Source organism: Lissotriton helveticus, chromosome 7 (genome assembly GCF_964261635.1).
Source record: "Lissotriton helveticus chromosome 7, aLisHel1.1, whole genome shotgun sequence".
Lineage (NCBI taxonomy): Eukaryota > Metazoa > Chordata > Amphibia > Caudata > Salamandridae > Lissotriton > Lissotriton helveticus.
In genome coordinates, this window is record NC_136068.1 from 182,258,981 (window position 1) to 182,273,362 (window position 14,382).

Genomic DNA, 14,382 nt, shown 5'->3' on the forward strand with positions numbered 1-14,382 from the left:
TTAATAGAATTGAAAATTCTTGTCACGTATGTTTGCAAATTTTGAATTCTATGTCAGGACAGGAGGCTCCGATTGTGCTCGTTCAAAGCTGAGCCACCACCACAGAAGCAATACTATCAATTGGTTTGTAATAAAACGTTTTGAAAACTGAATCAGAAGACCAATCTGCGGCTTTCATAATGTCAAAAAGGGTGACACCCATGGAATAAGCTTTAGAAGCCATTGCTCCACGTGCAGAATGTGCACCAAACACAGATACATCAATGCCCGCCTCGGACATAAGCCAACGCACCCAGCGCGCCAGAGTAGCTGGAGTGACAGGGCGAAATGGTTTCTGTAAGGCAATTAGCAATTGACCCTGCATATCTGAACGTAAAGGAGCAGTACTTACCTCATAATCCTTAAGGCACTGCACAACGCAAAGGTTGGGATGAGCGGGAAAAGACGGATAAGTAATGAAAGTAGTATTAGATTTAGTCCGTCTAGAAAGACGAAAAGTAACACCCTCAGGTGTGAAACTGCGACCCGCAAGATCTAATGCCTGGACATCCGACACACGTTTACAAGATACAAGGCACAACAACATGGTCAACTTAGCAGACAATTGTTTACGGGACAACAATGGATTGGAAGGCCAGGCCTCCAAAAACCGCAGGACGATGGAAACATCCCATAAAGAGACATACTTAGGAGTGGGAGGCTTCGAGAGACGAATACCTTTAAGCAATTTGGAAATGAAGGGGTCCTCACCAGCAGGCTTGCCATCAATCTGGACGTGGCCAGCCGAAATAGCGGAACGAAAATTATTGACTGTCCTATAAGCCAGACCTGAAGAGGCCAGGGACGCCAAAAAGTTAATGATCAAACAGATATCTGCTGAAACGGGATCAACTTCCCGTTGAGCACACCAATCACACCACCGCTTCCAAGCACCTTTGTACTGTTTGTAAGTATTGGGAGACCATGCCTCACTAATGAATTTGGAAGCGTCGCTAGAAATGCCCGGGATCGTCCAGCGATCCCCGAGATCCGCCACGCCAGCAGCTGGAGAGAGCCTGACAGAATTAGGGGATGCAGATCTTTGAGAGGATCCAGCAAAAGATTCCACTTCTGGGGAAGAAGGAGAGGAGGCTCGCAACACATTTCCAGGAGAACCGGGAACCACGCTTGAGCCCTCCAGAGCAGAGCAATCAGAATCTGATCCGCTCGAAACCGTTTGGTGTAAGCCAGAACTCTGGGGAGCATCATGAATGGGGGAAACGCATAACACAGAGTCGACGGGTAGACCTGGAGAAAGGCATCCGTGGCTAGAGCCAACGGATCCGGTCTCCAACTGTAAAATAGCAGAAGTTGCGTGTTGAGGCGAGAGGCAAACAGGTCTATGCGACACTGACCCCAACGCCGAATAATGGAACGGAACACTCGAGGGTGAAGCCTCCAGTCGCTGAAATCCCGAAGATGTCTGGAGTGCCAATCCGCAATTTGATTGTGGCGACCCGGAAGATACTCCGCAATAACAGTGATCCTCTGCTGCAGACAAAAATGCCAAAAATCCTTGGCTATCTCCGCCAACACTTTGGACCGAGTCCCGCTCAGCTTGTTGACATAGCGGACTGCGGACACGTTGTCCATCCGGAGAAGAATGCAGCAACTGGTTTGAAGGGGAGAGAAACACTTGATCGCAAAAGAACCCGCTAGGAGTTCCAGACAGTTTATGTGGAGAGACAACTCCTGAGGGGACCAACGACCCCCCGTCGAGACAGGTCTGCAATGGGCTCCCCAACCCCATCGACTGGCATCGGATTCGATCACTAGTTCCGGCGACGCACCGAATAGGGCTCGACCATTCCAGGCCTCCATGTGGTCTAGCCACCATTGCATCTCCCACCGCACTTCCTCCGTCAGAGGAATCTGGTCCGAGTACCTGAGACCTTTCCGGAGATGTTGGATCTTTAGACGCTGCATTGCTCTGTAATGTAGAGGACCCGGAAAGATCGCCTGAATTGAAGACGCTAACAGACCGACCACACGTGCCAACGATCTCAATGACACAGTCTGTCTGGAAATAACAGATGTCAATTCCCTCTTGATGTAACAAATCTTTTGGCCGGGCAAGAGGAGCTGGCAAGCAACGGAGTCTATCTTGAAACCCAGAAAATCTATAGACTGAGTGGGAGTCAAAACCGATTTCGGAATGTTGATCAGAAACCCGAGAGATTGCAAAAGACCGATGGACCACTCCAGATGTTGCAGAAGCCGGAGCGGACAATCCGCCATAAGGAGAATATCGTCCAAATAAATAATCAGTCTGACACCCCGAGCTCGCAGATGTTCCACAACCGGTCGCAGTAGTTTCGTGAAGCACCATGGTGCCGACGAAAGGCCGAACGGGAGAACCTGATACTCGTACTAAACTCCGCGCCACTGAAACTGGAGAAACCGACGATGGGGCCTGAAGATCGGTATCGACAGATACGCGTCCTTGAGATCCAGGCGGACCATCCAGTCCCCTAGGCGCAGGAGATCCCGCAAGAGATGGATGCCTTCCATCTTGAAGTGTCGGTAGACCACTCCGCCGTTGAAGTCTTTCAGGTTGAGAACTAGGCGAGATCCGCCTCCTTTCTTCTCGACCAGAAAGACTGAGCTGGCAAACCCCGTCGGATGACGGTCGGTTGGAAGAATCACCCCTTTTTGGAGAAGAACATTTATTTCCTCAGAGAGGCAAGCTTGATCTTGAAGGGAAAAACTTAAACAAGGGGGAGGACGGGTCTGATGCATGGGTGATAGAACTCTATCTTGAACCCCTGTACTGTTTCTAGCACCCATGCATCGTTGGAGATCATGCGCCAGTTTTCGAGAAAAAACTGTATTCGTCCCCCCAACATCACATCGCAAGCATGAATCAGGCTCACCTGCAGAGTTGGAGTCCTGGTAGTGTCCTTGTTGTCCTCCGGAACGACCTTTTCCATATTGTCCCTTCCCCTTGCGGGAGGGATAGAAGTTAGCTCTGGTGGAGTATCCTGAGTCATGTGCTCCTCCACGGTGAGAGGTAGTACCTCGGTGGGACTGTTGAGCGGAGCCACGGCCGAACGAGCGTTCACGATGTCGTCCGGCCTTGGTATAAACAGGACGCATAGCCCGGCGCAATGACGCCTGCGCCTTGTCAATGCCACTGAAGGTGGAAACAAACTTTGTAAGCTCCTTTAAGAAAGGCTGCCCAAATAAGAGACCCTGCGCCTCCAGACCAGACTCAGAAGTCGCCAGCTCTGCCAGTTTCGGGTCTAATTTCAACAGAATCGACCTGCGTCGTTCAGCGGACACAGCACAATTGGCGTTACCCAATTGACAGATCGCCCTCTGTGCCCATTCAATCAATTCGTCCGGATCCACAAGGGCTGAGGCCTCTTTCGCCTGGAACCCAAGATCCAGAATCTTGGTAAGAGGTCCAAGCATATCCAGCATCTTGTCTTGGCAAGACCTCCAAGACCGGTCAAGGCCCTTTTTCGGGTCCTTAGCATATTTCTTTAAGTAGGTGACCATCATGGGATCGACTTCCGGCGTCTCAGCCAAACGATCAGCGAGATCAGGCCTCGGACATTCAGAACGGAGTCTAGCACGAACAGTTGCATCAAAAGGATGACGAATGTGAGCCTGAATATAGGCAGCGACTGCAGGCGAGGCCAACCAGGAAGATGAATTTGGATGCAAGATATCCGCGGGCTCAAAAGTCAGCACAGGAGGGCGTTCTGGAGCGTCAACAAAATGCTCCTTGCAGACACGCTTTTTGGGTGGGGGAGAATTATGGTCTGAAGAAGTAGAAGAATGAGCATTGTCAGAATCGTCGGTATCCGGAGGTGCAGAAGATCTGGAAGGCGCAGCCGCCAATGTCTTTGCCAGCTTCTGGAAATCAGATTTATGGGGATTAACAGGAGACTTCGCGGATTTTTTAGTCGCAGGCAACCATCCCTGCTGCTGCGCATACATATTTAAATGACGCTTGAGAGGATTAATTGCACGCACCAGTGCTTTATTAACAGATTGTTGGACCCCTTTGTCCAATTCCTCCACCAAATTATGCTCCAAAGAGCCTTCATCCTCATCCCCATAATAGTAGTCATCATCAGCGTCATAGTAGTCTGCCATGATACACAGTGTATCAATTAAAGCCCACAAGATGACTACAGGAAATATAGAGTGTCAAGAAACACAATGCAAGGAGGAGTGTGAGAACCCCACAGCAGGCTTTCAAAAGAGCAGGCACAAACCTGACTCCAAACGATGTAGAACGTGGAGGGAGCAAAGCCTGCACAGTCAAAATACACTTTAGGCAGTGCCTATGCAATAAAGTATCAACCGAAGCCCTCACAGGACTCCAGCGTCGTACGGGGTTAAATTGGAACAGGCTGTGGGCATGGGCGTTAAAGAACGACCTCGTCACTTAACCGGCGCTGTGAGGAGAACAACACAGAAGCCGGAAATGAATCAGCGCGCATGCGCGACACTGCCGCCCGACTCAATACCCGACTCGAGAGCGCTCGCGCTCTCCGTGTGAGCCGGTAACCCCTACTCCCGCTCCACAAGGTCCGCAGGCAACAAGCAGGCGCCCGGACACAGAAACGGAGGTGCACACACGCTCCGAGACGAAATACGCCGAATAGGCGAAAGAAGCTGAAAACTGCACAACAAATAGTCGGAGCCGGGAGCGCTCCAGTGAAGCGTGAACACAGCGCGCTACAAGACGCCAAAGCTGAAACCCAAGCAATAAATACCAATGGCACAGCAAGCACACAGCAATAAGTAAGCAAAAAAGGTAAGCAAATATAGATAAAGCACTTAACTGGCTGCGGAGCAGCAAAGAAAGAGGAAGAAGGACTAATGTTGGGACCTTTTATACTATGGTCTCTATGGTCATTCCCTAGTGTTCATGGGAAATGTAGTTTTTGGTTATTTTTATTGGCTGCTGAGCATTTAATTAAAGAAATGAGAAAGTATAATCGGAGCCTCCTGTCCTGACATAGAATTTATCTATCCCTTGTGCAAGTTCTGCGCACCCCAGAGACAAAGGGAACGGCAAGAGTCACAAAGACGGTAAGTGAGTGGCGCTGAGAGCAACATAGTCTTAAGTTCTTGGTGCCATGCGGTATTTCCCTACGAAATAACTTGTTTGGCAATAAAGGAAAGAAACCCATTAAGAATCGTTTGTGCATTCCTGTGGCCGTCTGACCAGAAAGCGAGTCTCTGCTGTGCGTGCTCTCGTATTCCATGATCGTGCATTTGAAAGCCACTTCATTTTTTTTAAGATCTTAATGTTAAGCTAGAGAAAATGACTTTATTTCCGTAAGTAATGGAGACGGTCATTAGATGAAAGTTGGAACCCATCTGCATTAAGTCAGAAAGCAAAACAGGATGAAATTAGAGTCCTAAATCCAAACAGAGGCCGTGAAGACAGGAACTCGGGGCTGCTTCAAATACAAATGTAGCTGGACGTAAATACTTGAGAACGTTTAAGATGGTTCTAAGTTGAGACTTTAGGTGTGGACAATTACCCATGCCCCAACCTTCGAAGAAACCTTCCTGAAAGTGAACGTTTTCGCTATCTCATTTGTCTGTTTCTCCATCGTAACCTTTACCCTTGTAAATTAATATTTTCAGTGTTACGGCGGTGCTTGCATTGGTAGATGAGGCTGCTTACCACACAATCTTGTTCTTGGTAACTTGTGCGACACCCAGTGTTCTTGTAAATAAGTGCAGTGTTATAGTACTAACTATCGAACCAGTGTTATTGTGGCATAAAGTAAAACAGCAGGCAGCACTGCAAAGCCCCTTACAATAACGCATGTCTATTTTATATGCATGGTGATGCTACTTTTTTGTTGTTGTAATTATTGTAAATCAATTTATGTGGAGTTTACTAGTCCTGGGGAGGCATTGAAGCAATGTTATGGTGATGAGCACGCTACTACCATTGCTGGTGGTTCATGGAGGGATGTTTTTGTTAGTGGGTTTAGTCTTGTTGCTCAAGAGACCTTTCCATGCAGTACCCTGTTATGATTGAGGTGGGATTAGATGGAGTTTGACATAATTGCCAAAAAATGTGTGAGTTCTTCTGTGGTAACACTGATGAATGGCGTGTGCTGTGCAGACTTGTGGTAGCACAGTGTGGTGATGGGGTAGGATTCAAGGGCAGGGAAGGGCCCTTCCTGTGGGCAAACTGAAATAAAGGTATTGTAAAATATGCTTTGCGGAAGCCGATGGCAGTGTGTGGCTCTGTAATTGTGTGAGTGGCTCTGTGGCTGTGTGTGTGGCTGTGGCTCTGTGTGTGAGTGTGTATGTGTGGCTCTGTGTACGAGTGTGTGTGTGGCTCTGTGTGTGTGGGGGGGCTGTGTGTGTGTGTGTGTGTGTGTGTGTGTGTGGGGCTCTGTGTCTGTGTGTGCGCAAATGCAATAGGTCTCGCATTTGCGAGAGATTAAGCTATTGGCATTGTAAATGACAATGCCATTTATTTATCTGTTTTCAAAACCAACACATACATAAACATTTTGTCATTTACAATGCCAATAGTTTTAACTTTTGCAAAGGCGAGACTGTTGCATTGTAAATGCTTGTTTAAGGGAGCTGAGAGGGATAGTGCTCATGTTGATTTTCTGTGTAGAGCTCTTCTTGAGAGTCCTTCCCAAAAGTCAAATTGGGTAGGAAAAACAGCCACTCCTGAAGTTAATGCTGGTATTGAGTAAACGCAGTGTTTTAAAGGGCTTTCCTTCTCTCCACCCGGTCTTCCTTTCTTGTTCAGCCTAGGAACACTTAGAATGTTCATTGATGTCACAGAATGTGGCGTGACTGATATGGGACAGTTGACTCCTGGCTGAGCTCAAGGGAACAGCTCCTGGTGGGGCATACTTTATAGCCTAATTACCATCTTGGCTCTACCTTAACCTTCTTGTAACTTAACTACAAATAAAGAAATAACTTGGAACCTACATCTTGGCATCCTGAAGATTCTTACTTGCAACACGCGGGTTGGAAGGGAGAGGTCTCCTGAACTGTGCAGCGAGAAGTAGAAACAGACAGCTAAAGAAGAAACAAGCCTCCGTTACCTGAAAAAATGCAAATGTATAAATGTATGCAGTTAGTGTTAGTTAATCAGCAACTCTAAAAGCTCTTGGGGACGATCTCTTATTTTGTGTGGAACACATTTGTAGGTCCAGTCTACCAGGTATTTGAAGTAGTTGCAGAGGTTAACATCCAGCCTACTGCTTGCAATTGGTTGTCTTTATGGTCAATCTCATTTGCTTGCTTCTTGTTTGATGGCTTTCCTTACCAATCTTGCGTTTGTCTTTGCACTGGTATAGTATACCCTCCTTAACTTCTCTCTCAGTGGCTGGCTTTTTTCCCGTTGGTCTAAACATTAGGTGTGTAGCGTATTCTACGAGAAAGATCCGCATCACACTCGGTCTACATACTATGGTATGTAGACAGAGTGTGACAAATGCATTCCGCCTGCTAACATGGTTTGGGCTATGCTGCCAATCGCCCGGCCCGTGAGACTCTGTGCTCACTTTGTTGGAAGAAACCAGAACTCCTCGTCCCGCACATATGCCCCTTGGTTCGGCCCCCCACTCCCCAAGGGGAGGGGATAGTGGCTGGACAGGAGCCTTAGTGGAGGTCACACCCAAAGAGCAGAACCCGAACAGGACTGGGTGGGGACAAGAGAATGGAGGCAGGGAACGAGCTGGATTGGCAGATCACAGCGCTGGATCAGCTGAGTCATAAATGTAATCTGAGGAATTCGGAAGATAGGTGGGGGTGTATTTAATCGCAGGCGCCTGGCACAGGCCCCTCTTTCTCCCGGGAATTTCTACAAGAGAAGAGAGGTGCTGCTGCTACAGAGTGCGAGGTGAGGGGGTGGGGTGGGCTAGGGGAGCAGTAGGTCTTGGGAGAGATGAAGTGCCATTCAACAGGGAGAACGGGTAAGAGAGATGTCCGGGCATCTGCAGGGTTCGCTGATGGTCCTGTAGTAGTTAGGTCACACAGGGGGGGCGCAGCACAGATCACAGTGCCATGGGATAGGTGGGGTGGGAGTGAAGGGGAGCAATCCTGGAAAGGGTGGAGGTTGTTTTCTCGGGTGAGGCAGACGGTCACCTTTAGGATAGGTAGAGATCCCTGGTGGGACACACGGAAATGAGGATGCTTGCAGTCCGGGGAGGCTAGGAGGCAAAAGTAACAGCGCATGAAAGAAGGTGGGGGCATCTGAGCTGAGCGGCAGGACGCGGTTTAGCCCAGGTACCACTTGGTGGGCCTCGCAGCAGCGCGCATTGAGGACTGCCCCCTGCGCAAAAGTCCTTTGGCAACAGTAGGGAAGAGCACATCCATGAGTAGTGGAGGGCGAGAGTTGCAGTGCTTGCCACAAGCCTGGGGCTTGGTTGGGGGGTCAGAGTAGGCACAGAGAGGTGGGTCGCGATCTCATGTAAAAGCGCATCAATACCAGAGTCGGCTGCCTAAAGAACAGGAAGCAAGGGGTCTAATTACAAAGTTAGGGTGGGGGGGGGTATTAGCCTGCCTAAAAGGAGGATCTAGGCATGGATCAACTTCCAGTGATCCTGGGCAGTTTAATAAATCTCGTCAGAGGACAAAGGATATTGTCCTGAGGTGCGCAATGGGTGCTCATGTAAAAGCGCATCAATACCGGAGTTGGGTTATGGGGGAGGCACAGGCGCGCGACGGGGGCCCTCAGTTCGGCAGCCTAAGAAAGAGGCAGCAATGGGTCTAATTACAAAGTTACGGGGGGGGGCAGTTCGGGAAGCTCTTTGTGCTCACTACGTTGGAAGAAACCAGTACTCCTCGTCCCGCAACATATGTCTAAAGCAACAGTAGTTCTGTGGGGAGCGCTGTGCTTTTTTCTGACCTAAAATTCGAAAGACCTTAAAATCTGAAACGGCAACAACCAAGCCCGATATGCTAGGTAGCAGTCACGGCCCAAGAAGTTGTATCACAAAGTAGTCTGCCTAACTCACTCACAACGAAAACATACTCAGCGCAGATCAACTCCAAGCACATCCTAACGTGAGTGAAACTCTCCGATTGGTGAGGGCAGGTGAGACGTAGCGCAAGTAAGGTTCGCGACCAATCAACACTTCGGAATTCAGTGCGCGTACTAGGATTGGCTATGGTGTTCTCAATGCCCCAATCCTAGGCCATTTTACACACTATCAGGCCCGTCCACTCCAATACCATTCTCACGAGACGTGGATTGTTATTTATGCAAGCCGGAAGCGGTGACCTCGCGGACAAGATAAATCCGTTAAAACAGCTCCAGTTTATGGCGGATATCTGAATTTGCCGTCTGACGGTTCGCTGGGAGTGGCGGACTGGTGGTCACCCTCTTCTAAGTATGCATGTCTGGTAAGACCTGGTGTAAATATTGTGCTTAGATCTAGGACCCTTATCTGAGGGATTTGTGCTATCTCTTATTTTTTCCAGTACAGTTCTGTGCACCTCAGCTGGAAAACCCATATTCTACCTCAATAGGAATACTTTTAAGACTTGTGCTGTGTTCAAGAACCTCTTAGCTAGAGTTTTTGTCCTCTTTCTAGATGGATATGGACGAGTCTGCCCATTGCCTGAAGCTATAGTAGGCGTTACTACTGATTTGTGAAGAACCATCATATTTTTCATGTTGATCTGTGGTCCTCATATTCAATGCTGTGTTGAGTTCCGAAGGTTTCCCATTCTGGAGACCCTCTCTGTGGCGAGGTGCGGTTCTGTAGGCTTCATTTGGCCTACGATGCACAGTTGTGTGTGTTCATTATCGTGGCGGCGTATCTTGTCAGGCTATTTTGGCTTCATTTAGATGTTATTTGCTCTAGATGCGTTCTATTGCATGTTGTTCCTTCTTTGAGGGGCACCGTTAAAAGTCCTGTGCCCAATTATGGTATGCCTCTGCTGTATTGCACCCCTTTATGTGGGCTGCCTCTGAAGTACTGTGTGTCTTAGAAACTGAGTTATATGTTGAGGGCGGTAAGGATCCTCCTCAAGTAATACTTTTTTTTTTATTTATTGAATTTTCATGTCAATAACCTACCTAAAGGTGGCAGCAAAAATAATGAGCGTTCATTGCATTTACACATAAAATACACAGTATTTTTTCAGGGCATTGTATAAAGAGAAATTATACAATCAAAGGGACGCAAGATACATAAATGTACTGCGCACCATGGTTAGATAGCAATCAGTGCACTCACTATAGTCTAGACTCTAATCTAGGCAGCGCAATCAAGATAAGCCATTCCTTTCAGTCCCTTCCGGCTCTTTTCCAGCTAAGTAACTTTGATACAGACCATAACAATTTTTAGGGTGGTTCTGAGGAGGTAGCAGTTTACTGTATAATTCCGATTGCGTGTTGCAATATACCCCATCCTTTGACCAGTTGCAATATACCCCATCCTTTGACCAGTTTTCAGTCGTAGGTATTGGTCCTCAAGCTCACGCATACCCACCCTGCGATTTGCAAGCAATAAACCCATGTCAATTAAACGTTGAGCTTCTTTCTTCATTTTCTTCGTATAACCCAATAGGGCCACTAATGAGTCACATTCCTCTGGTAGTCCTGTGATGTTACTCAGCGAGCAAAATATTAACTTCCAATATGTGGCTACCACAGGGCGCGACCTGGCAATATGTAAAAACCCAGCAGGATTAACTCGACACCGCTCGCATTCTGTGGCGTCGCAGAGGCACTATAGGTGTAGCCTCTCGGGTGTATAATAGACCCTGTTGAGAAACTTATAATGTATGAGACAATGTCTCCTGTTAAAGGAGACTGCATGATTTTGCAGCAGTATCGCCAGGTGGAGTCATCCAGCCCCACCCCAAGGTCATTTTGCCATTCCAGTCTAGCTTTAGTGTAATGATTTCTGCAATAGTCTTGTTATGTTATAAATACTATATACTATCGTCCTACGAGAATCGGCGTGTAAAAGGAAAGATAAGGCTACTGCCTCCAGGCGGTTCCATCATATCCTTCCTAAGCATCTCAGGAATGCCATGTCTCACTCTGTGGAAGTGGAATCGCATCAGCGATGTATATTCATGGCATTCTGTCTCCACATCAGCCCACTCACGAGCCTTACCCTCAGAGAAAGATCTCCCCCCCCCCCCCGCTCTATTTTTGTGATGTTGATTGATGCCAATGCACACACCACCTCTCTTTCACAACAAATCAGCAGCCAGTGGCACCACTCCACCAGTGACAAGGCGAGTACAGGACCGCTTCTTCCTTTCTTCCTGCCTTTTTAACAGATATTGCCACACGTGAGCGACAGTTGACAGTCTAATATACTCGCTTGTCTAGTAGGGGCATGAAACAGAAATACTGGGAGGCAAGAAGGTGCAGCCGCAACCCTTTCAATCTGTAGATGGGGGAGACCAGCCTGCCCGTGAGCCCAGTGGTAGGCGTGTGAACTTTGCACCGCACAATAATATAATTCTAAATCGGGGGCTCCCAGACCACTCATGGAGTAGGGTAGCGTGAGCGTGTACCACCTAACGCGAGAGTGCTTCTCAGGCCAGGCCAACTTCACCAATTATTAGCAGATGTCTCTAAATAAATGTGTGCCAGGAGCACCATTAGAACATTGACAAACAGAAATTAAAATTTTGGGAGCACTACCATTTTCATAAGCGATACACACCCCAATAGAGACCAGGGCAATCATATCCACTACTCCACATTTTCTTCTAATTTAGTAATAGCTTTATCATAGTTCTCACTGAGAACCAGCTCTTAGTCTGTGTGCACCTTCACTCCTAAGTAGCGCACAGGGTCAGTGGTCCATGCTAAAGGGTAATCTAATTCAACAGCCTTCATGGCTAAAGACAATGGGAAGATAGTTGACTTAGTCCAATTAATTTTAACTCATGAGAGTTCGCCATATCTTATCACCTCATTCAACACTGGGGACAGACTGGACACTGGGTCCCTAATATACAGGAGAGTGTCATCTGCATAAAATGACACAATAAGATTATGTTTCGGAAAGCGAATCCCCCCCTATGTCCATGGTATGCCCCCAACCCATACCCTGGGGGAATTGTATAGAACCGCCACTAACTGCAGAAAAACCTCTCCCAGTCGCCTCAACACAGCTCGCATGAAGGGCCACTCTACCGAATTAAAGGCCTCTGCATCAAGGAAGACCGCAGTAGCTTTGGTTTCTGGTTTAGTATGGTGTATTGCTCCAAACACAAGTCTGCAAATTATATGCCAGGTTTCGCTCGGGGATAAACCCCGATTGCTACGGACCCACCAACAGCGGGACTAATGGCGCTAGGCGGTTAGCCAAAATGTTAGCAAATAGTTTGGTGTCGATATTGAGAAGAGATAGAGGCCTAAATGATGAACATTCATTAGGGGGTTTATCTGCTTTTAATATTGTAACTATCAGAGCATCTCTAATAGAGGGGGGCATTCTGCCTTCCTCGCCCATTTCCTCAAATAATGTGATTAGGTGCGGGATGCGCAGCTCCTTAAATTCTTTATAAAATGCGACTAAAGCCGTCGTGCCCTGGGGCGCTGCCGGAATTGAGCGCTGCTAGTACTTCACTGGCATCCAAAGGCTTCATAAGATGCTCCCTATGTTCATCTGCCAACCACGCCTTCTGAATATGTTCTAAGAAGTCTAGGATCACAGTATCACCTGGTGTCAATCTGGGGCTGTATAGATCAGAATAATACTGGTTGAACCTATCCGCTATTGCGGAAGGGTCCGCCAACTGCTCGCAGTTCAGATACACAACCGATTCCCTCCTGTTTCTCAGCAGAGCCGCTAAGACTGGACCTGCTCTCTCACCCTCCCCATATTGGCGGCCGGATATTTCCCCATGAACTTCACTTCGCTCTCCGCTGTTTCGTGGTATTCAAGTACAGTTTTAAATTCTTCTGCTGCTCAATCTCCACCCACTAGGGCGTCCCTCTCTAGCTCATCCAAGCGACCCTCCCAGGAGAGTCAACCTTCCCTGAGAGACCGGAGGACCCCAGAGTGTTTAGACATTGCTATCCCCCTTATATAAACTTTAAAAGTCTCCCATACTGTAGAAAACGGACGGACAGAGCCAATGTTTGTCGAAGAAGTTTTCTATGGCCTCAGCCATCTCTGATTTGAATACACTGTCTTGCAGCGCATATGGCGGAAACTGCCACGTAAAAGGAGCTGGTCTCTTCTGCAGGCTTTCAACCACCATCATTATTGGGGAATGATACGAAAAGGAGCTGGGGTGAGTTGAGCAAGCTCAGCTCTGCCGGTACATAAGACTGGAAACAATTCTGATGTGAAGGTCATGCGGAGCGGAGTAGTGGGTGAAGACTCTGCAGCTGGAGAAGGCATTCTACAGACATCTATCCTATTTGACTGGATTGGTGCATCTATAATGGCTCTAGCAGCAGCCGAAGGGCACAGAGTCGGGGCCCCCTGAGTGGTCCACTGCCGGGTCCAGTGCGCAATTGAGATCCTCACACCTGGGTAAAGTGGAAAACCCTCCTAGGCGCCCGAACAATCCATGGTAGAACTGTGAATTGTCTTAGTTAGGACTATAAAAATGAACTATAATCAAGTGAATGCCCTGCCCACGACATCTAGAGATTACAAACCTGCCTTCTGGGTCTGCCTCAATTGCTCCCAGTTGTATTCCCGACTTGGGGTTAACCCACATGAGTATGCCCCTGGCATGTGTGGTGAACCTGCTGCGGGAAAGGCCCCATGCAAGTGCCGGCTCGTGAGCATTCTACTGTCTGTGGGTAAGTGTCTTCCGCAGTAGAGCAATATCAATGTTGTGTCTTTTAAGATAAGCGTGCACCTTTCGCATCTTTCTAAAATCATTAAGGCCCCAGACATTCCATGTTGAGAAGCAGATTCTATAGCCCTGTCCTTGTCATTCCAGACTTCCTTGACTATCTCTTGACTGCTACTTGCCGCCATGGAACCTCCCCCCTCCCAAACTGAAACATTACAATGCACTGCTCATGATTCTGGTAGAAAGCGTATGCATACTGCCAACAAAAACAAAACCCCAGAGAGACCCCCCCCCCCTCCCACGCTATGCACACCCCAACTTAGCATAGTCAAAATTGCCAGCGCTCCCAATTATTGAAAAGAACTCCAGAAAAGATTATAACATCTATTAAAGAGCATTTCTGGCAAACCACCATACAGTGGGCAACACGCAGGGGCAGATGTTACCTGCTTACTGCTTAGAGTACCACTGAATCAGAGTAAAGATATAGCCATCCGCGCCTTATTCTAACAATCATCAAGCATCGATTCACTAGCCTCCAATTAAGATTGAAACAATCCTGCTGCTGCCCCCTCAGGAACCTTCCCACCAGATCGG

At 48.0% G+C, this 14,382-nt stretch overlaps 1 protein-coding gene across 2 annotated transcripts in view; it reads left to right on the forward strand.

Annotated features, from left to right (window-relative positions):
• The first annotated feature begins 7,800 nt into the window (after positions 1-7,800).
• Positions 7,801-14,382, forward strand: part of ZSWIM1 (zinc finger SWIM-type containing 1) — a 40,594-nt gene continuing 34,012 nt past the window's right edge. Inside the window, exon 1 of one of the 2 annotated variants that reach the window (XM_078651901.1) lies at positions 7,801-7,894. The gene's annotated coding sequence lies outside the window, so the exon portion shown is untranslated. Of the gene's footprint in view, positions 7,895-9,239; positions 9,400-14,382 lie in introns of those variants that run through there. The other variant, XM_078651900.1, reaches the window with a different exon arrangement.